The 21046-nt window shown below is 42.8% G+C and overlaps 1 pseudogene; it reads right to left on the bottom strand.

Annotated features, from left to right (window-relative positions):
- Positions 1-1562: 1562 nt before the first annotated feature.
- LOC116515565 lies at positions 1563-18724 on the bottom strand (annotated as a pseudogene).
- Positions 18725-21046: the final 2322 nt, after the last annotated feature.

Raw genomic sequence — 21046 nt, 5'->3', positions numbered from 1 at the left:
CCTGAGAGACCACCTCCTGCCAATGTCGGCTGGCAACCCCCTGGGGGAGAGCCTTCTCTGTTGCTGCACCGGCCCTCTGAAATGAGCTCCCCGTGGAGATCCGGACCCTTACTACCCTCCCGGCCTTTTGTAAAGCTACCAAGTCCTGGCTGTTCCGACAGGCTGGGGGCTGTTGAAATATCCAGCCCTGCCTCAATTGTGAATGTTGTGTATTTTTAAAATTCTTTGTATTGTCTTATTTATTTCCCTTCCCCTGTTTATTGTGAGCCGCCCGGAGTCCTTCGGGAGTGGGCGGCATACAAAACTAATAAACAACAAACAACAACAACAACAAACTCCTTTTCACGATGTCTGAACCATGAAGATGACACTCCTGGCAACAATAAATTCCTGCTTTTCAGCCTTGATCCAAGTAACTCAGTGGCAACTTTGGGAAGATTCAAGTCTCCTACCAAATCATTCAACTCCTCCTGAGAAAACAATTTTGGTCTTGTATCATCTTCAAAGTCAGAACTTGATTCGGCATTTGGTTCAGGTATGACTTCACCTTCATTGGAGCTAGGTATCTCTTCCAAGGTAGCAGGGGGCTTGGGTACTGGTATATCTGTGCCATGGGGGATGGGACAAATTGCTGAGTGACAATTGGAGTATGAAATGGAATGCTTCCATTTGGAATTAAACCCTTTCACATCGCAAGAACAAAAGTAACAGTCATCACTATGGTTCTTTTGCTCTCTCCATACCATAGGAATCCCATAACGGAAAGATTTTTTCTTACCCTTGAACCAGTTTTGGAGGTCCTCAATACACCGTTTGCACACTTTATGAGGTGCCCAAACTTTGATCTCCAGTTTTTAGTCCAAAGTATGCAAAGTATACTTTTTTCACAAAGTCTATAATATTCTGCTGTTGCTTCAACACTGTATATTCACCACAGATGAAACAGAAACTGTCTGGCGAATTAATACACTTTCGCGGAGCCATAACATGACAGTTGAAGACTGACGAGCTATCATGAATTGCGATGAAAAAGTGTGAAAAGCCTAGAACCAAGAACCTGAAGATGATTTGTGCACAAATGTGGCATGCAGGAGAGAGCAGCTCTGTGTCTGTACATGAGACATCACAGTGCTGGCCACGCCCCCTGCACTGACCGGAGATGCTGCTATCTGCCCTGTCTCCCTCCCACTGGATTATTCAGGAAAGATTAACCCCTTCTACCATTAGAAGCACAGACTTAAAACTTGCTTAGCTTATGTATATATTGCTGACCATGAGATTTACAGTGCTATATTTTTTTTACATAACTCGGACAAACCCTTTAAGTTTTTTTTTGGCATTTTATAACTCAAATGCACTTATGTGAATTAATTAATAGTAATTTGGACTTTAAATTTGGTTAAAAACCCATAATATAAAAAAATACCATTTTTTTTTAATGATAAATTTGAAGACAATTTTGCATGTTGTGGCAAATCATGACGTCTAGGAGTTTTCTCAACATTTATTTGTTTTCAGCACACCAAAATGCATGGAATTAGATGAAAATAATCATACAGCTTTTAGTCGCAGACCTGTGTTATGAGCCAGTCGCCAAGTGTCCAAATTTTGATCACCGAATATCTGTAGCTCTGGTGTAGGAGATAAGGGTGGAGGTTCATTCTCCGAGCTTGAGGGTTGGTTTCCAAACATTTCGCTACCAGGCTAAGTAACATCTTCAGTGGAGTTTAGGGGATGTCAGGTGTCTCAGTTTCTCTATTTTGTGTCCTACACAAAGCCCGTATAAAACAGAGGAACACTGACAATGGCATCCCTAAACTCCACTGAAGATGTTACGTAGCCTGGATAGCGAAAATATTCGGAAACCAACCCACAATCTCAAAGAACAAACCTCCACCCTCAGGATTATGTGTGTGAAAAAATGGTGTGAAAGTCACTAAATTCAGTGCTGTTGTCATTTAAATGGTGACTAAAGAACTGTTGTAAGCCAAGGACCAGTTGCTACACCTATTTTCATTAGATTGGCCCTCTTTATATTTATCACAGTTTTGTATTTGCACCCTGTTCCTTGACTTTCTTTACTACTAGTGTAACTCTGTAAGTGCTATGAACTGTTGTGACTAGTTTTGTTCTTCCTTGCTGTTTCACAGCACATCCCCTGAGCACTAGAAAGTTTTCGGATGCTCCCTCTTCCACTGATGGTACAATTTCCTTTTTTTAATAAAGTCCCACTGACTTTAAATGTACCCCATGCAAATAAACATATTCCAACGTTATCAAAATGATATGAAGTGTAGAGAATGTGACAAAAATAAAGGAAGAAGCACTTGTGGTATACGAACTTGTTCTAAACCCATTGCTTTCTCTTTGAAAGTCTGCATATTGTTAATACACGTCTGCCTAATTACAACAAACCATTGTTGAGATAATAGTGCTACCTTGAGTTTGCTTTGGGTCATCCTCTCATACTCTTCCTTCATCTGTTTCCTTTCTTCCTCCATCTTCTCCTTTAGCTTCTGAAGGTTCATCTCATAACTTTGTTCTGATCCTCCAATTTCTTTGGAGCATTTTCATTTCCTGCTCCTGGACCTCGTGCTCTAGTTCTTTGGGCTTTGGCCTTCATTTTTTCATCTAAACCAGGAATAAAAAAAGGACAAATATCTGTAGGTGGTGTGCAAGGTGGCTCGATTTGGTAGTCTGCAAATATGTGATAAGTAAATAGATTTGGCATACAGGCAGTCCTGGCTCAACTGTAGTAATTGGGACTGGAATAAGGCACAGCATCATGTGACTGGGATGTTTATTGACACCAGTTTCTGGCATCACATCATTAGCTACTTTAGCTATACAATTGGGATGAACACTCTTTGACTCCAAGAACCAGGAAGACTACTCTGGTGACCCTCAGGACACAGATAAACCTCCAAGGGCTTCAACGACCCTCTGAAAGGATGCAGAACTGTAGTGCCTGTTTTGTTCTTCCTTGCTGCTTCACAGCACATCCCCCTGAGCCTGCAAAGAATTTAAAATATTTCATTCCCCACTATCCTGTCAGAGCTGAAGAAGCTTCTTGGATCAGAAGTGAAACATCTTCAAAAGGAAAATACAAGAAAGTCCAGTTGCCTCCTGAAAAAGCACCTTTGGGAAAAAAACCATGACCTGGATCAGGGGTGAAATCCAGCAGGTTCTGAGGTTCTGGAGAACCGGTAGTGGAAATTTTAGGTAGTTTGGAGAAACAGCAAATGCCACCTCTGGCTGCCTCCAGAGTGGGTGGGAATGGAGATTTCCCAGTATCCTGCCCCTGCCACGCCCACCAAGCCATTCTCACAAAGTCACACCCACAGAACCGGTAATAAAAATTTTGAATTTCACCACTGACCTGGATGACTGAGAATCTCTACAGAGTTCATTTATTTATTTATTTATTTATTTATTTATTTATTTATTTATTTATTTATTTGTATGCCGCCCAATCCCATAGGACTCTGGGCGGCTTACAGAGACAAGATAAAAAGTTAAAAATTAGAGTAAAAAATACAATATTTAAAAGTAACACACCATCCATTCTGTCTAGATGGGGCTGGACATTGTTCAACAGCCCCAGGCCTGCCGGAACAGCCAGGTTTTGGTGGCTTTTCAGAAGGCCGAGAGAGTGGAAAGGGTCCGGATCTCAATGGGTAGATCGTTCCACAGGGCCGGAGCAGCTACAGAGAAGGCCCTCCCCCGAGGGGCTGCCAGCCGGCATTGTCTAGCTGACGGCACCCAGAGGAGGCCCAACCTGTGCAATCTTGTGGTTCATTGGGAGGTAAGTGGCAGGAGGCGGTCTCTCAGATAGCCAGGTCCTAAACCATGTAGGGCTTTAAAAGTAATGACTAGCACCTTGAAGCGCATTCGGAGACTAATAGGGAGCCAGTGCAGCTCACGGAGGATGGGTGTAACATGGGTGTATCTAGGTACACCCAATATCGCGTCGCGCGGCTGCATTCTGGACCAACTGTAGTCTCCGAACACTCTTCAGGGGCAGCCCCATGTAGAGCGCATTACAGTAATCAAGCCGTAAGGTGACGAGGGCATGAGTGACCATTCGAAGTGCCTCCAGCTGCAGTCCAGGTAGGGCTGCAGCTGGTGCACCAGGCGAACCTGGGCAAAGGCCCCCCTGGTCACAGCCGACAAGTGGTGTTCTAAAGTCAGCTGCGAGTCCAGGAGGACACCCAAGTTGCAGACCCTCTCTGAGGGTGTAAAATTTCACCTCCCAGGCTAAGAGATGGAATGTCTGGATTATCCTTGGGAAGCAACATCAATAGCTACTCGGTCTTGTCGGGATTGAGTGCAAGCTTGTTCGCTCTCATCCAGACCCTGACAGCCTCCAGGCACTGGCACATCACTTCCACTGCTTTGCTGAGTTGGCACGGGGTGGACAGATACAATTGAGTATCGTCCGCATATTGATGATATTTGATCCCGTGCCGGTGTATGATCTCACCCAGAGGCTTCATGTAGATATTAATAGGAGGTGGGACAGGACTGAACCCTGGGGCACCCCATATTTGAGGGGCTTAGGGGTCGATCTCTGTCCTCCAACCAACACCGACTGCAACCTATCCGAGAGGTAGGAGGAGAATGTAAAACGGTGCCTCCCACTCCCACCTTCCGTAATCGTTGCAGAAGGATACCATGGTCGATGGTATAGAAGGCCGCTGAGAGGTCAAGAAGCACTAGGATAGAGGAATGTCCTCTATCCCTGGCCCGCCAGAGATCATCGGTCAGCGCGACCAAAGCAGTTTCGGAGCAGTAACCAGGCCTGAAACCCGACTGAAAGGGATCTAGATAGTCTGCTTTATCCAAGGTCCGTCGGAGTTGAAAGGCCACCACCTTCTCAACAACCTTCCCTACAAAAAGGAGGTTGGAGACTGGACGATAGTTATTAAGGATGGCTGAGTCCAGGGAAGGTTTCTTAAGGAGGGATCTCACCACCGCATCCTTTAGAGGGTGCGGGAAGATCCCTCCCAAAAGAGAGGTGTTAACAATCCTCTGGAGCCAGCCTCATGTCACCTCCCTGCTGGTTGAGACCAGCCAGGAGGGACACGGGTCCAGTAAGCAGTTGGAGGCACTTGCCGCTCCCATGGCCTTGTCCACTTCCTCAGGAACAACAAGTTGGAACTCGCTCCAATGTTCCCTCTAATTTTTTTTCAGTGTGAGCGGAAAAGTATAGTGTGTGAGCTGCACAGTTTCATGCCTGAGCACCTAAGAGAGCCACAGTTTGAACTGCGTCGCGTCTGGCTGGACATTTGCGCAACCTTCCAAGCGTCAAGCGCCAATTGCGAGCGAGGTTTCAGCCCGATGAATGCCAGACATGAAAGTGCCACTCAAACACTATACTTTTCTTCTCACCCCTGAAAAAAAAAAAGGCTCTCTGCTCAGCTTTTAGATTGTTAGACTGGCTAGAGAGAGACATGGCACCAACAGGGTCCTGGGTCCTGGCATTTTGCAGGCAACCTGTCCTCTCACATTCCTTTGGAATGCACCCATCACATGTGAATTAGATTTTGCCAATTATCCTATTAAAAGATAACGCTATTATTCTAAAATACGACTAACGCGATATTAAAACTGTAATATTTAATGCTGATAATATAGCAGTAATTGTTATTTAGTATGATAAAATCAGTATTGATATATCAATATAATATCTATTGAAATTGACAATATACACTAAAATAACAATACAAATATATAATGTGGAATATAAATGTAATAAATATAATAGATACATGCAACATAAATGTAATAAAATAATTTATCATGAAACTCTCCCCCTTTAAAGTAGTAAGATCATTAAATAGTCTAGCAAGTTTGGACTATATGCTATATGTTGAGTTACTTAAGAATATATATACCTCAGAATCAGATACAACATCCACATCATTTCCACTGAGTCAATAAAATCATATGCCATGCCAAAACTATTTTAAATAAAGATATGAAATTAATCAAGTATTGCATTTATTTTTCAAAATGAATGTACAATTTTTTTATTATTTAAGTTTTGTACCCTATCTTTTCTAACTAACGTTAACTTTAAAAAAGATGTTACATCAGACTACAATACAAGTAATTAAATGAAGACTAAAATAAGTGTTTTGGCATATTGAGCTTTTTATATTTCTTTCTTATATTTCTTCCTTAGTTGAGAACTTGCTCCTCAGCTTACTTACGCATTAACTGTTTGTTGCTTTTATGGCTTATTCATTCACTGCTCCATCTTCAGTTTTTTTTTCACAGGGGGCAGGGCTTCCTTCCTCCCTCCCTCCCTTCCTTCCTTCCCTCCCTCCCTCCACTCCTTTGGCCACCAATTTTGATCCAATTCTCTCTCTCTCTCTCTCTCTCACTCACTCACACACACACACACACACACACACACACACACACACATACGTTCTTTGGGGGGGTGTTGAATTACTCCGCTCACTGCGCAAAGTCGGCTCAGCATGTGTTCGGCCCCCACTTACGCTGAATCAAATCCGCGGCCCGGCGGACCAGGGGGGTTGCATTTCAAGCCGCCAGTCCTCTTGCTTCTTCTCCTCCTTTTGAGGCCGCGGGAGCTAGTAGAAAAGCAGCGGAGGTGGAGGCGGCGGCAGGGGTAACCCAGAGCCCAGCTCCCACGGCCTCAAAAGCACGGCAGAGGAGGAAGGGGGAGGGATAACGCACCACTGCTACTGCCATGGGCGGGGGCGCCAGCGGGAGCTTTGCTGGTGAAGGAGAAGAAGCAAGAGGACTGGCGGCTCATCAAAACAAGTCTGGGGAGGTCCTTGGCGGGCGGCCAGTTCTAGCCGCCTGCAAAGGACTTCCCCACGTTTGCTTTGGTAGAAATCTCTGCGCAGCAGTTAGAAACTGCTGCGCGGGATTTCTTTCCATGTGCGCGGCCGCGCAGGCGCGCACCTTAGAGGGAACAGTGACTCGCTCCAAGAAATCTGATCAAGGCCCTCCCCCGGCATCTCGGCTGGTACTGTCCAAGTGGAGTCCAGGTCCGTCCGAATCCGAGCGACTTTATCCAACAGAAACTGAATGAATTCCTCAGCTCTGCCCTGTAAGGCTCACCCACATCCCTCCCTTCCAGGAGGGAGCGGGTTATCCTAAACAGGGCGGCTGGGCGAGATTCTGCGGATGCAATAAGAGCAGAAAAATGAGCACATTTTGCCGCCTGTATCACCACTAGATAAGTCCCAATGAAGGCTCTTAATTGTGTTCGGTCAGAACACAGGCTCTAGGCATCTCTTTTGGTGCTTCATCTCCCGGAGATGAAGGTAGAAGTCACATAATTAGGTAGGAAGTCACATAATCCCCACTTGCCACTTCCTACTGGCTTCCCCATTGACTTTGCTTGTTGGAAGCCAGCAGTGAAGATTGCAGATGGTGATCACCTTACCACGGGATAAGTGCATAATGTAGATAATTAAGTTGATTTGGCATATAGGTAGTCCTTGCTTAATTATGGCAATTGGGTGCAGAATTTCCATCACTAAGTGACATGGTCATAAAACAGAATGTCATGTGACTGTGCCACTTAGCCATGATAGTGCCAGGGTCCCAAGTAACACCCCAATGAAAGAAGACTCCGAGGCTAGGCATTCCTCAAAGTTCTGTTTATTAGAGATGTCATGTTGGCACATCTGGGAAAACCAACCCCGCATCAATTAGATGAATTCATCGGCATCTTCCAGCTCAGGGGCTTCCTCATCATGAAGTTCTGCTATCCACTCTGCTGCCTCAATTTCCTTCATCCTATCTGTCATCACGGAAATCAATTCCCGATCTGATGGATATTGATTTCCATATTGGCCAATGTAAGCCACACTCGGTTGAGGAAATAGGCTAGCTTCCCTGGAATCCCGTCAAATGTCACTCTGAACCATGTGGGGGAGCAGCTGGCAGGACCGGTTGCTGGGCCTGTGCGGGTTGCTGGTGCGCTGGGCTGGCACCAGCTGTTGGGCTGGAATCTATTGTGACCGATGATTGAAGCTGCAGTGATGGCTGGGCTGGTACCAGTTGTGGAGCTATAACTGGTGGCTGGAAGTGACCATTGATGGATGGGCATCGGCTGCAGAATCGGTGCAGGCGTCCACTGATATTGCACCCACCGTTGTGGGTACAATTGCCGGGGTACAATGCCCATCCAGAAGGGATCTGGTATGCTGGAGGTAGTCTGAAGTCCAGTTACTGGGGTGGAGTGCTTGGTCCCAGAGTCCTTGCTGTGGCCCCTGTAGAACCTGGGTGGGCTGGTTGAGCAAGCTTTGTTGCTGGGTCATCCCCAATCCCATGGTGACCATCATCCCAGCAGGTCGGGCCCAATGTGTGAGGCTAGGGAACAAACCACTCCCTGCTGAGTGAAAGGGAGGTAGACATCCTGGTCAGTGGCACTGCAGGTTCCCAGCCCAGGAAGGTGAACGTAGGCTGAGCAAGGGTCCATCTGGGCTGCTCGGTCCCAAGGGGTTGAGCGAGGCTACTCACATTGAGCTGGCCAAACTGCTCCAGGAGACCGACCGGTCGCTGGCTCCATGGTGGCAGTGGGAAGTGCTCATAGTACATTTGCCCCGGTATTCTCCATTTGAGGGTTGGGATGAGTGGACTCATCTCTGGTTCTGACAGCACTTCCCCGGCCACCATCTCCTGGAATGGCGTGGCTCCCATAGCTTTAACCCCACAGGGTCCAGTCCGGTTGTGTGACTCGCTCAGATGCCAGCTTTTTGGGCCAGACACCCAGCTGGCACTCCCTCTCATCATCTTCTTCTTCTTCCATCATGGCTTCGGAATGGGAGTACATGGTCTCAACATAAATTGCTAAACGAGCTCTTGTGGCTCCCTCCATGGCTTTCTTGTCTTCCTGCATCTTCTCTGAGTCTTCGTGCTTCCTGGTTTCAGGTCCACGGTCAGGACTCACAACCCCCAACAGCACCCTGGAGTTCAGGAGAGCTGGTTGAATTTTTAAAAGAGATTCGAGTTAATGTCAGGGTTCCAAGTTACACCCCCAATGAAAGAGGACACCGAGAAGTCCCTGCCCATCACCCACATCTCCATCACATGGTCCAACCAAAGCACCATCCCAACTGGAGATGCCTCCCAGTTCCAGCCCTCCAGGTGCAGGGCAAGATGACCTTGACTCTCTGAGAAAGGAATGTCATTATGACTATATATCACCCCTGCTCCACACAATCCCTCATCCCAGTTTCCCACAGTAGTAAATGTGGCAGGCCTGAAGGTCCAATGCAAAAGACGGCTTCCAGGCCTGACTGTGCCACTTAGCAACAGTAGTTCCAGCATTTCTGGTTGCTCTCATTAAGCGAATACCACACCCTCACTGAGCACACATCAGTTATTCCCCGGTAGCAACTTCCTGATGGCTTCCCCAATGACTTTGCTTGTTGGAAGACAGCAGTGAAGGTTGCAAATGATGATCACCTGATCATTGGACACTTTCATGGTCCTTCATTCCAAGACCATTTATACATTCTATTCATTCAGAACTGTCACACATTTGAACAGTCGTTAACTAGGGATTTTAAGTGAGGACTACCTGAGTATATGACTATATTTACAAATGTTGAATAATATGGGAGAAAAAAGAAAACCTCTCTATTACCAATTAAATGGAGAGGAAAGCCTTTTCCCGATGTGTGATGGGTTTAAGGATAATAGGTCTTTTCCCACCTTCAAAGCCGAACCAACATCCCACCATCATCGGACAGCTTGTTCACACCTTTACCTGCTATTTCCTTCTCTTTCTCTTGAAGGCTTGCGTCACTTTGAAGGATGGTTTTGCTGATGTTTTCCTTGCTCTGGAGGAATTCTTTCAGAATTTTCCCTGCCTGATTGAAGGGGGAAAAGAGAATAATCTGGAGCGGTATAAAATGAGAAAGAAGTTTTGCCAAAGTAAACCAATCCAAAGTAAACCAACATCTCCCCAGAGGATGGCCTGGCTCTCAAAATGAGAGGGACAAAATGAGTATTAATTTGGCAACCCTCAATATTTTGTACCATTATTCCTTTCTTAGGTTTCTCCAAGATTGTTTCTCCACTTTTTGGAGGTCATTTACAAATTCCTGGTGGCCACCAGATCGGGAGTAGCTTCCATTCTTGATGTTCTGCTCCAGGTTCTCAGAGAGTGAGCTCAATAAAGCTGAACAGATTTCAGAAGATTTCAGCTCATTTTTGCTGCAGTACTCTTCCTTTTTGCTATCCAGAGTTTTCTGTTAGGAATAAAACAAAACAAAGCAAGAACTGAGACTTGACAAAGAAATCCATGTTTGTACATTGTATAAATTCGAGTGATCTCCCGTGATTAAACAGAACTTCATCACAACTTGAAATGACTCGTGCTCTTCCTTCAATTTAACTAGAGCAGTGTTTCTCAACCTTAGAAGCTTTAAGAGGTGCGGACTTCAACTCCCAGAATTCTCCAGCCAGAATTCTGGGAATTGAAGTCCATATATCTTAAAGCCCCCAAGGTTGAGAAACACTGAACAAAAGGCTATTTAATCCTTAGAACAGGAACATAATTTTCCATAAAGCTTGATGATGACATTGCTTGCCATCTTGTCAATCTTACTGGCAGTTCCTAACCGCATCCATCTTTTATCTTTCTGGGCAATCAGGAATGTTTCTAAACAAAATATCTGGTGGCAGCCATCCTCCATTTGATGAAGAAATTCTACACAACGCATCCAACAAGATCCAGAAACACTCTGGACAAATGAGGCCATTTTACCCGCCCCTTCCTGGCCTTTGCACATTGCGATTGTGGTGACATGCAGACAGCCTCACAGATGTACATCTGCCCTTCATGTCCTCATCAGTACACAGTTCAAAATCTCACGGCAGTGTGACAGAACACAATAAATGTTGCTTGTTTCTAGGCAAGATCTATTTACATATGTATATATGTACATATTTTAATCATGTATCTTATATTTTAAATTTTGTATGGTATATCATGCCTTATGTCGGGAGTGTCAAACTTGATTTCATTGAGTGCCGCATCAGGGTTGTGTTGACCTGGGGGGGGCAGGGTGTGTGTGGCCGGCTTGATGTCACTCATGTTGGGCGCAGCTGTGGTGGCCCGAGCACTCTGCCAGGGAATATGGGGTCGCAAACTGCATTTTCTCTGGCAGAGGAACCGTGGGCTGGGCCTTTGTTGTTGCTAGGACGGCCGCGTAAGGCCTAAGCATCCCATAAGCCCAGATCTAAAAACCTCACAGGCCAAATCTGGCCCCTGGGCCTTGAGTGTGACACCCCTGCCTTATTTTAATTGTGATGCTTATGACACAAATAAACAAACATCCTCTATGAAGGTTGTTGTCTTATTATTACCTACCATGAATTCAGCCTGGAATTGACGTGTATCATCCTTAAAGGCACGAGCCATGAACTTCTTGAGGGCTTGTTCCTCACATTTTTTGTGTACATCCAGAAGTTCCTGGAGAGTCTCAGTGGGTAGCTCCATGCTTTGCTCCAAGCTTTGCTCCATCAGTTGCGCATAGCAAGCAACAGCTTCCTGCACGGCTGCCCTGTTCTCAATCTCTGCCAAGGCCAAGACTTCATTCTCCAGGCAGGGAACGTTCCCACTGGAGATAATATCCACATAGGCCTTGACTAACTTTGCCAACACTGCATGGATAAAAATAGTACAGATTGTTGGACAATCAGCGAGACATCTTCAACCATCATTATTCATTATGGCCCACTCAAGAATTTAAGGCATTGTGCCATAACATGCTTGCCAATCATCTATGGAGCTTCTCAGTCATCCAGGTCATGGTTGTCCCAAAGGTGCTTTTTCTAAAGGCAACTGGACTTTCTTGGTCTGTCCTTGAAGATGTTTCTCTTCTCGTCCAAGAAGCTTCTTCAGTTCACTGAACTGAGCTGAACTGAAGAAGCTTTTGGATGAGAGTTGAAATGTCAAGAAAGTCCAGTTTCTTTTTGAAAAAGTACTGTAGGGACATGCTTGCCAGTTAGGATGGACGGGTCACTGCCATATTTTCCCACCTGCATGGCTTTCAAGAGGACACTTCATTCAGTAGAATGAGGCATAATGAGCACAGATCTTCAAGACTTAACAATAGCTGATAAGACAAAAAGTCTGAATAGAGACATAGAGACAGCAGAATAGAAAAGAAAGGACTGGGGAAGATAACAAAATTCCCAGACTTGTAAATAGAAAGGCAGAAGAAAGCAAAGGCGAAACCCATAGTAATTGGTGCTTGGGATGCAAAGTTGAAACAACTGGAGTATCACTTCAACACTATCAGCATTGACAAAATCCCCATCAGTCAAATGCAAATGGCAGTTTTACTCAGATCAGAGTATAACTCAAGACAATACCTTTAACGTCATCAAACATGCACATCTGCCTATCCCAGATCCTTTAGGACTTGATATGTGGACAAAAATGCCAAATCCATGTAAACATCTGGCTCAGTATGCAACCAAGCATAATTATAATAGAGCTAGAAGGACTCACAGTTGCCAGTGACAATGTGCCCTCCTGGAAGAGTCTTTTCTTGAGATGTTTCATAGATATGATGACAGAATTTCTTTGCTTGTTCCACAAAACCTTTATGCAGCTGATCATCCGACATCTGTTCCACATTGCATAAGTTCTCAGGTGTATAGGGCAATAAAAGGTGAAGCACTTCCGGGAGGGGAAGAACAGTCGGATGCATTTCCGTGGCAGATTGAATGCCTGCTCCTTCTTGCTGTCACCTAGAAAGCAACATGTCGATCTTACAAGTAAATCTGAATTGCATCTGCCAGTGGGCATTTCACTGGGGAAGTCCCCATCCGTATTAATTAGCACTATTTAATTGTTATCCTTCCAAATACAAGTATCTCCTCTTACTTTGGCCACCCCTTCCTCTCTTATAGAGGCCACAACTCTGTAATGTGAGTTTTTCTCTACAATTTCCTGATTTCTAGTCTGATGCCTTCATTCTAGACCAAAGAATAGACCTCTTCTTGAGGTCTATTCTGAGCCTCCCTAAAGAAGGAAAATTTAGGCCCAATGTCTCCTATTCCATTCCTCCTATGACCACATAGATCTTCACACTGAATTGTCATCCATACCTTTTTTTAATTTCAGAGCATTTTCAAGATATTCATCCTCTGTGATGGATTTCCCATCCATTGCAGCTGCAGTGTGAAATCTCGCACAGCCCAGACAAATGTTGGGAAGAAGCCAACAAATTCAGAAGTGTCATCTGTATCTCCAAGAGTGGAGGAAGACTTGGCCTTGATATGTTCAGACAGCTCCGTCACAAAACTGTTGGCCCCATTTAGGAATCAAACAATGTACAGTGATTAAAGAGGATGGTCTTGAAGGATGGAGAGGAGAACCGTCAAATAAATGAAACTTAGATCAGGCAAAAAGGCGATTGCAAAAATGCCTGAGATAGACCCCATCTCAATTCTTGAGAAGTAAAAAGAGGGAGGAAAGGAAGCACAATCAGACTGTCAAGATGCTATAACTGTAGCTATTTTAATAAAAGTAACTTTGGGTCTACATGGTGTCTGATTCTTACTCTGGTCAACCTGATAGTGCTGACATCAAAAGAAAACATTTCTGTGAAAAAGCCCAGTTCTTTCCCTACCACAGAGTCAGACATGGTCGATCGAGGAAGGAGAAGCACATGGGTTGGTTCGTCCTTAAAAACTACTTACTGTATTTGAAATGAGTTTCCGTATTTATGTTTATTTGCCAAAATTCTTTTCTTAATATTTGCTTTTCCGTATTAATTCTACTCATGATGCAGCACAACATCCAAAAAACTAGTTTCTCTTCAATCATTATTTATTAAAATATATTGTATATAGATAAAATATAATTAACATGCCAGCTAAGGTTACCCATAGATTTCTCCCTTTTCTCTACTGTTAAGGAGACCAAGTGCCACACATCTCAGTGCTACTGAAAGATTTCTGAAAGAATCCAAAAGTGCCAGATTAATTTGAGTTGCATTGAGAAGGTTGGGATAGATTGACAAGATCAGACACCATTTTAAACGTCTTGAGTTGTTTAAAACAAAACAAAATGTTCTTCCTTTTTTGTCTTTTTCTTATTCTATATTTATTTTTCTTGAAACCTTTAATAAAACTTACACCCCAAATAAAACAAAACAAAATACTAATAACAGACTTTGCTTATTCCTTGCCTCAATCCATTTCTCTGTCTGCACAATACCCCAAAATGTAAGCCAGTCAACATTCAATCTAATCAAGCTTAGCATGTGGGAAATTGCAGTGGGTGAGTTTTGAAATCATGTAGGCAAGGATGTTCCTGAAGGCCATAACAGAGTTATCCTTGCAAAGGATACTGAAGCTTGTCCAGGGCAGTCTGATCAATGGTCCCCACACTGTTGTAGACCAGGGTGCTGCTCAACAATACGGCCAAAGAGAAGATCCAGGTATCGTTTTCAGGACTGCCCTGAAGAGGAAAAAGAATAAGTTATGATCGATTCTTGATTTCTGCTGAGTATATATATATATATGCCTATTAGAAGGCAACATTTTATAAGAATAGATACCATTCATTCACCAGCTCAGGATACATTCACTGAGTCATTCATCTATTCAGACAGCCCTATGGTGCTGGGAGTTGTAGTTTAGGAAACTTTGAGGCTATGCATTGTAGGAGTTTCAAATGACATTTGCAGGGTGTTACATAAAAGTAAGGTGACCAATCGTCCCCCTTTAGGGAGGACAGTCCTTCTTTTGTAAGTTCTGTCCTTCTCGAAAAGTGTCCTCCTACATGTCCTCCTTTCAATATTTGAAGACTAATCTGTTGTGCGTTATGTGACGTATTTCTATTTGACATGAAGATTTGTCAAGGCTCGGTATAGTGCGGTATAAGACGCGATTATGAGACGCATGTGCTCCGCACAGGAGACCTTGAGAGAGAGTGCCACACGCAAGTGGCTTTGTTTACTTCTTACCGAAACACGACACGGCACATACGCACGAAGTAGACTCACGGCACGTCGGCAATTGAATGACTCACGGTAATTATTTCTTTCTCAGTGAATATTCAACTATACAGAGGTAAATGCAATTCACGTTTTATTAATTCATTCTCTATTTAATAATTTCCAAATATGTATAATTTTATTTACAAGTTTATACAACCCTGTTGTCAACAGAAGTGTAAAATAATTTAAATTTGAAATTTTAGTGAAGTTTATTCGCTTTTGTTATTAAAGTTTCAGTTGTAATAATTAATTTTATTTATTCATAATGTGCTTGCATCATTCGTGTAGCTTTATAATTTATTTTAAATTTTAAATTTCATTTAAGGGATGGAAAAATAAAAAAAGAGGAAACAATCAATTGAAAAAGGAATTTTCATTCCTCATATTAAAGAAAGATGCCATTGTTTTCTGCAATATTTGCAGAGGAGAATTTTGTATTGCAGTTGGAGTTGGGGGCGGAGCAGCTATAACGAAATACTTGTCCACCAACAAACATCATTAGATGCATCAGCTTCCCGTCATAAAGTAACAGGTTTTTTAAAAACTTCAAATTATTCTGAAGATGAGAAACAGTTAGCTGCAATGGAGGGAACATTTGCATTTCATACCACAATTCACAATCAAAGTTTTCATAGTATGGATTGTACAACTAAATCATTGAAAAAGTTTCACAATGCTAAATTTTCATGCACCAAGACAAAATGCGAGGCTATTGTTAAATCAGTATTTAAAAATTACTGTGATAAAATACTTACAGCACTTGAAAATTGCAGCATTTATAACAGTTTTTATCTGATGCATCAAATCATAATGAAACCAAATTGTATCCAATACTAGTAAGATATTTTAATGTTACCAAGGAGATTCAAGTAAAAATTTTAAATTAGAATCCATTGAGGGTGAAACTGCTGAAATTTTGTCAAACCATCTATACAGAATAATAAATGAAAACAATTTGAAATCCATAGTTGTTGCACTAACAGCTGATAATACAAACACAAATTTTGGTGGACGAAGAAGCAAAGGGGTGGATAATGTGTATGTAAAATTACAAGATTTACTCCAAAAGAAAGTACTAGGAATAGGTTGTAATGCACATATTTTGTCAAATGCAATCAACACAGCATCATGTGCCATGCCAATTGATGTAGAAGTAATAATAACTACAATTTATTTGTATTTTAGTCATTTTACCATTCGTGTGGCTATTTCAAACAATTTTGTGAAGAAGCGAATGTTGAATACAAAAAACTTTTAGGATATTCAAAAGTTAGATGGTTTGCTCTAACACCTGCTGTAGATCGTGTTCTACAATTATTTGAGCCTCTCCGTTCATATTTTTTAAGTTTAGACAAATGTCCTAAAATCCTGGAATCGTTTTTTCAATAATGAAATATCTGAGATATTAATGTATTTTGTACATAATCAAGCATCTATTTTTCACAAAACGATTCAAAAGATTGAAGGTGAACACATTTCAGCTACAGAAGTTAGTCTTATTTTGAATGACTTTATCCTTCCATACAAATCTCGATTTGAAGATAAATTTCTTCCTTTAATTATAAAAGAAAATTGACAGACTTAGAGGAATCAAATTCAGGCATAACGGAAAAGTTTATCAAAGAAGTGCAGAATTTTACCAAACATGTTGTCAATATATTGAAGAATGGTCTGAAACAAAGATCACGGGAAATAACAGTTTTCAATGGTGTTTTTTGACTTCATCGCAAGTATATAGGACAGATATTGAATCTTATGTTGAGTTTTTATCTAAAGAAATGCCAGACATTAAAATAGACAACAATTGTCTGTCTGAAGAAATTAGAAGACTGAATGTATATTTAAATTCTGAAAAATTAATACAATGGGAAAATCAACACGTTGAAATTGATAAAAGATGGGTGGATATTTTCAGCCATTTCAAAAATGAACATATTCCATGTGAAAATTTATTTATACTTGTTCAATTTATGTTGTGCTGCCCTGAAACTAATGCAGCAGTTGAAAGAGTTTTTTCAATTGTCAATGATTTTTGGACAAGTGAAGAATCGAGATTGAATGTTGATACTCTAGCTGCAGCACTTGCCGTAAAATTCAATATGAAGGATATTTCTTGTTCAGATATTTCCAATATATTGTTAGAAGATGATGCATTGACAAAAAATATTAATTCAATGGAAACGTACTCATTTAAATAATAATTAACAGGCATGTAAGCATAATTACAATATAAAATGTTACAAATGTTTTATTATGCATATATCATATTATAGTGTATTATTGTTGCAATGAATAAAATATTTCTTTTATTTATGATTTTTTTTCAATTTATTTGTCCTCCTTTTCATTGTAAAAAAGTTGGTCACCTTAATAAAAGCAAGTGTCCCCCATTTATTTCACTTGTCAAAAGCTGGCTAGGAAGATGGTAAATGTCCCTGGGACTCTACAACTATAGATGCTAATTGCCAAGTATACCTAATTTTGATCAAGTGACCAGGCTGATGCTGTGATAGTTGCAAATGCAACACTTTTTTCAGTGCTGCTGTAACTTCAAATAGTTGCTAAATGAATAGTTGTCAGTCAAGAACTACCTGAAAACAGATGTTTCATCGGTGTGCTATTTTATACAAAGAAATAAGCAAATACAAAATCACCTTTTCTGTGTCACCTAATCCCTCAGTATCCAGCAGGACAAGAGTTTGGTTAGGCCTGTCCGGATGGGGAACGCACCACATCCAGATTCCTTTCGTTTTGCTTCCACTGTGGAGCCCAAACAGAAACCTACAAATGGGAAAATGTGATATGGTTTAAATCCCAAACGGTCATCTTGTAATATGTGAGCTAAGTTTAATAATAAGACATAGATTTTTACAACCAGTTTTTCTGGTTCTTTACTGAATTTACCCCTTGAAACAGGAAGTTATGCTTGGGTGCAGTTTCCAGATGAAAATGCTCATCAAATATACTTCATTTTGCAATATATCAAAAAGCATAAGAACTCTCAAAAGATAAGGGGCCTATAATTCTGAGATGCTAGAAAACATCAGAAGAAGACTTATAAATATGTATTAATTAAAAACAATTAAAACACTCTGTAATGGTGTGTGTGAAAGTCCTTGGGAGATGGACTATGAGATGCTGCCTAAATGGAGGACAAGAGGCTCAGAAGGGACCCTCCCTAGTTTCTCCAGCGGTAAAGATGGCTGAAGAATTACACTTTCAGACATGCAACATTTGTCAAGGCAGCTTCACAATATAAAAATAGCTCATTTGGTCATGTTTCCTGACTGGTTTTCCCCACAAGGCTGACATTTTGTAATCTTACTATCATAAAGCTTATGATAAAATTCTGCAAAATCACATCAGCCTAAAAGGTCCATTCATTGTTGTTGGACCACAATGGGCATTTTGGAAAATGAAAGTCCTGGACTCCATACCTGTCCATCAGAGCAGAAAACCCAGGGTTTGGAGATGTTCATTTTCCCACCCAGGTATTCACCTTGTCCATATATTCCTGGCTCATCTCAATCCTCCTCACCTGAATTTTTGCCAGCCAGCTTGTTCATCAGGTAGGACTTGCCTGTGCGATACAGTCCCACAATAGACACCACCACCACTGGCTGCTGGATGTCTGAGAGCAACTGAAGGGCCTCCGGAGAAACACGGAGGTGATTACTCCTGTTCTCAATCAGGCACACCGGAGCCTCCATCTTGGCTTTGGAGGAGGAGATGCAGCTGCAGAGAAGATGTGGCAGCTGCAGAAACTTTCTTCCCAAAGAAGGACTATAAAAGACCCCCCCCCAAATTCATGACCTCACTGTGACATCAAGCCCATCCCAGGTCAGTGAGCACATGGGCTTTGTAATACCAGATCCCTTCTCAAGCCATCTCTTCCCCCAAGACCTCCAGAAGCCACTCAGCTGAAGGGCAGCGGGGTCTTCATGGCCAGGCCAGACCCCGGTAGCAGATCCGGTCCGAAGGGGGTGATGAGTCCCCAAGTCTCTGAGCTGAAACTATTCTTGCAACCTCCCTAGAGGCCCGCGCTGCCTCTGATCCCCATCCACCCGGCTCCGATATGGCCCCCAACACTTCTCTGGCCAGCCTTCCCCCCTCCCATCCCAGCTTCCAGGAAGTGGCTCTGCTTCCCAGGTCCCCTGGAATTGCTTGACCAGAGCCAGCAATGGGCGCCCATCCAGCCGCTCCCGAGGACCCCAAACCCAGGAAGCTCCTGCTGCTGCGGCGAAGGACCGAAGTCTGGAGGGGAAGTTGGGGAAAGCAGCCGCCCCCCTCGGTCGGGCCTCCCGTTTTACCGTCTTTCCAAAGAAATCAATGGATCGCTCGTCGACTCTCTTCCCGGCCCTCCCGATCTTTTGCTTACTGCACTCGTCTCGGGCTTTTATACAGCAGCAACAGCCAAAGCTAAAAACAAGGGTGGTCAGTTACTTTGATTCCAGGAAAGAGGCCAATTCCTCATAAACCAAGATCAAACTCCACTCCTTCAATGTCAACAATGTATGTATTCAATGTCAATAAACATTATATATTCCCCACTCAGCCTCCAGGAAATGAACTGCTACATGTTGTTGACCTCCTAATCTGGAGGCTTCTTCCCAGCTCAGCTGAAAAGAACCAACTTGATTCAGAGTTATGGATAGAAAATATAAATCTCTTGGGGGGATCTGCAGGTTGACTATTATCTGAGCATGTTCTATCACTTATCTATATTCTAAATGATTCTTGGGCCACTCAATCCAAGATGATTTGTGCGTTCATTGCAAATGTCTGGGATTTTCATCCATGAAATCCATGCAGAAGCCTGAAAAAAGGATGGCCTGTTTTGATAAATAACTGGATCACTTACGAAATGGGCATTTTCCTTCTACCCTGTTCCTGAAAGGGAGAACAAGAATTTTAAAACTAAGGAAACCAGCTTAGGTGGTTATACTGTATATACCAAGACAGTTTGATAGGCACATATTTTTATACTTATCTAGTAAATAATTCCATAAAGTGTTTTGTTTTATTCACATCCCCTCCAAAATACAGGGATGAAAATAAAATACGTTTTTTTCAACTATTTGATAACAAATGTCACTCAATAAAGGAGAATATTCATAACTCAGGGTTGAAATGAGAGGTCCTTTTCGGTCTCTGAGCTTGGTGGTTTTCTTGCAGAAATTTCACTGCCCAAACTAAATGTGCACATTTTTTGTGTACGTCCAGAAGTTCCTGGAAACTATCAGTGGGTGCAAGCTTTGCTCCATCAGTTGTGCATAGCAAGCAACAGCTTCCTGCACGGCTGCCCTGTTCTCAATCTGTCGATCTCCGGGTGCGCTTCAAGGTGCTACTTATCACCTATAAAGCCCTTCATGGTAGTGGGCCTGGGTACTTGAGAGACCGCCTACTGCCAATTACCTCCACTAGACCGATACGATCGCATCGATTAGGCCTCCTCCGAATTCCATCTACTAGCCAGTGCAAACTGGCAACTACCCAGAGGAGAGCCTTCTCGGTGGCTGCTCCGACCCTCTGGAACGAACTCCCCGTGGAGATTCGGACCCTCACCACCCTCCAATCCTTCCACGCCGCTTTGAAGATCTGGCTGTCCCGGCTGGCCTGGGGTTAAGATTCCAACCCCACCCGAATTGTATGACTGTTATGCTCTCTTTTAATATGTTGTATTGTTTCCATATTGGAATACTGTTTGTCTTTCCCCCCCTCCCTTTTTGAATTGTGAGCCGCCCTGAGTCCCCCCAGGGAAAAGGGAGGCATACAAATAAAGGAAATGAAATGAAAATGAAATGAAATCTCCGCCAAGGCCAAGACTTCATTCTCCAGGCAGGGAACGTTCCCACTGGAGATACTATCCACATAGGTCTCAACCAACTTTGCCAATGCTGCATAGAGAAAAAGAACACAGATTGTTGGACAGTCAGCCAGACATCCTCAGCTATCATTGCTCATTGTGGAGCAGACTCAAGAATTTAAGGCATTGCGCAACATGTGCTTGCCAATCATCTATGGAGCTTCAC

The sequence above is a fragment of the Thamnophis elegans genome, chromosome 12, assembly GCF_009769535.1.
Source record: "Thamnophis elegans isolate rThaEle1 chromosome 12, rThaEle1.pri, whole genome shotgun sequence".
Taxonomy (NCBI): Eukaryota; Metazoa; Chordata; class Lepidosauria; order Squamata; family Colubridae; genus Thamnophis; species Thamnophis elegans.
Note: the sequence above shows the minus strand (reverse complement) of the source record. Positions and strands in the feature narration are given on the sequence as shown.